The sequence below is a fragment of the Ranitomeya variabilis genome, chromosome 4, assembly GCF_051348905.1.
Source record: "Ranitomeya variabilis isolate aRanVar5 chromosome 4, aRanVar5.hap1, whole genome shotgun sequence".
Taxonomy (NCBI): domain Eukaryota; kingdom Metazoa; phylum Chordata; class Amphibia; order Anura; family Dendrobatidae; genus Ranitomeya; species Ranitomeya variabilis.
In genome coordinates, this window is record NC_135235.1 from 132,367,479 (window position 1) to 132,370,747 (window position 3,269).

Below are 3,269 nucleotides of genomic sequence, written 5' to 3' on the forward strand. Positions count from 1 at the left end.
GGAGGCTGCTGAGGTGAGTGAGGAGATAGAAGGATGCTAAGGGGAGTGAGGAGATGGGAGGCTGCTGAGGTGAGTGAGGAGATAGAAGGCTGCTAAGGGGAGTGAAGAGAAAGGAGGCTGCTGATGGGTGGGAGGAGATGGGAGGCTGCTGAGGGGAGTGAGGGAGAAAGAAGGCAGCTGAGAGGAGTGAAGAGAAAGGAGGCTGCTGATGGGTGGGAGGAGATGGGAGGCTGCTGAGGGGAGTGAAGAGAGGGGAAGCTGTTGAGGGGAGTGAAGAGAGGAGAGGTTGTTAAGGGGAGTGAGGAGATGGGAGCCTGCTGAGGGGAGTGAGGAGATGGGAGGCTGCTGAGGTGAGTGAGGGAGAAAGAAGGCAGCTGAGAGGAGTGAAGAGAAAGGAGGCTGCTGATGGGTGGGAGGAGATGGGAGGCTGCTGAGGGGAGTGAAGAGAGGGGAAGCTGCTGAGGGGAGTAAAGAGAGGGGAGGTTGTTAAGGGGAGTGAGGAAATGGGAGCCTGCTGAGGGGAGTGAGGAGAAGGTAGACTGCTGAGGGGAGTGATGAGAGGGGAGGCTGCTGAGGGGAGTTTGGTGCGGGCTTCAGCGATGAGCCCACACCTTTTCTGGTGCATGGCAGCTGATCTGATCAGCGGTCATTTGCCCCTAACAGTCGCAGGTGGCATTGCGATCCACCCGCGGCTGTTAACATGTTAAATGCCGCTGTCAATGTCTGACAGGCACGCTTAACATGCACGAATCGCAAACCACACCCACGGCGCCGTGTCACAGGAGACCCGCGGCCCGTCCATGCACTTCGGTCTGAGTGCAGACCGATATCCACCAACAGAAAACAGAATACAATAATCTGCAATCAGAAATACAAATTATATAGAAAAAAGTCCCAATCTGGTTTAATTAGTTTAAAAAATGTATGTGACTCATTCCCTTAAAGAAAAAGAAAAATATACCTAAAAAGAATATTGGGCATTTTAACAAATGTTTAATAAGTTAGAGTAGAGTAGGGCCCTGCCAAAACAGTCTACCATATATACTCCTGTATAAACCGAGATTTTCAGCACAATTTTTTGTGGGGGGATGGGGAGCAGAAGACATCATACTCACCCTCCTGGTGTCATCGCTGCATATCAGTCCCTGTATCTCGGGCCAAAAGATAAGTGATAAGATTGATTGGTGGGGGTCCGACTGCTGGGACCCGCACAGATTCGCAGAATATGCAACTTTTAGCCTCATGAGAATAGAGTGGCATGCTTGACTTGACCACTGATCCATTCATCCATGCATTCCCTAAGTGGCTGCATGCTGCACTTGGCTTTTTCTGGAAGCCCTGAAGAGGATAAATGTTTTCACCAAAGAAGAGCCCTTTAATACAAACTACTGTAATTGTATCCCAGTTATAGTGTGCGCACAGTAGATGTGCAGGAGCCTGTGTCTTTCAGTTGACGCTCCACTCTGGGTACGTTCACACAGGACTTTTTTGCTGCGTATTTTTGCTGCGTTTTTTTATGCTAATTTTCAGCTGCTTTTTACAGTACCAGCAAAGCCTATGAGATTTCAGAAATCTCATGCACACACATTGGGTTTTTGTTTGATCAGTATTTTCTGCTTTGCTGGGTCACTTCTTTCAGCGCTTTTGCTGCGTTTTTGCTGCGTTTTTTAACCCATTGACTTGAATGGGTGATGGAAAAACGCTGCAAAAACGCTGCAAAAACGCATGTAGGATTATTTGCTGCGTTTTTTGTACAGAAAAATCATGGCCAGCAGGAAGTGATCTCACAGCCAAGAGCTTAGGGGTGTGGTTAGTGAGGTGTGAAGAGCCATTGTGAACCATTGGGAGGTGTGAAGAGCCATTGTGAGGTGTCCTGATTGTGATCTATTGTGAGGGAGTTCCTGGTAGTGAGGTGTGAAGATCCATTGTGAGCCATTGTGAGGTGTGAAGAGCCATTGTGAGGTGTCCTGATTGTGATCTATTGTGAGGGAGTTCCTGGTAGCGAGGTGTGAAGAGCCATTGTGAGGTGTGAAGAGCCATTGTGAGGTGTCCTGATTGTGATCTATTGTGAGGGAGTTTCTGGTAGTGAGGTGTTAGCCATGTCTTGGTATAGGAGGATGAGCATTAATGTTTCCCAACTAATCATGGAGGTAATATTTTTTTTAATTTGTGATATATCTATCTATCCGATTGTTTGCAATGATACACTTTGCGATGCTCATGTGCTGTTATGTACATGTTCATGTGTTCTGCATGTGTATGTTTGTATCTTCCTTGTCATGAATGTTGGCTTCATTTCATCTTGCATTTGGTAATTACTTTTTCATTTATTTTTCCAAGGTGGAAGCAATGCCTGTAATTTGGGATGTAGCTTGCCCAAACTACAGTGATCGTCAAAAAAAGGCCGATGCATGGCATGTAATTCGCCGTAAATTGTTCCCCCGCTGGGATGAAGGCGATGCTAAGCTCCACTGGGGTCACTCAACTTTATTATCATGCACAAATAGACAAAAAAACGCACCAAAACCGCACAAAAAACGCATCTGTAAGCAGCTGAAAATTGGCATAAAATATGCAGCAAAAATACGCAGCAAAAAAGTCCTGTGTGAACTTACCCAAAAAACGCACCAAATACGCACCAAAAAAACGCACCTAAATTAGCATAAAAATACGCAGCAAAAAAGTCCTGTGTGAACTTACCCTAACAGGGATAATAGCTAACTGATAATTGCATGTAGTTATAGTGAGGGCCCCTATAATCAATTCCTCCTGTGGGCCCAAGACACCCTGAGTCTGCATGTGAGTAGAAATGAGAAGAAGAATACTACTCTCCATATATCGTCTAAACAGATTAGCGCCAATAGGTTGATACATATAAATATATATATTTATTGTATAAAATGACAACACGTTTCAAAAGTATACTCAAATATTCCTCAGGTCATATAAAAAGTGGCGGTATCTTATACTCAATGATCTTCAAACACATACATAAATTCTATAGGCCCAATTCTGATCCGCATAATACATGCCTGCTAGATCATCAATAATCATGAATAAAATTCTACATCTTATGCATAGGAAAAGAAAAGGCAGGAAAATATGTGCACCAATAGTATGTATTTAAAGGCATTGTCCCGCAAAGTACATTTTAGTCAGTTCCTCAATTGGATTTGTTAAAACAAATGTAAGTACAGAACTGTCCCAGACCTCAGAGCCGTAAGTCTCATTTTAGTGTGAAAATGTCCAACATTTCAGAACTCATAGCG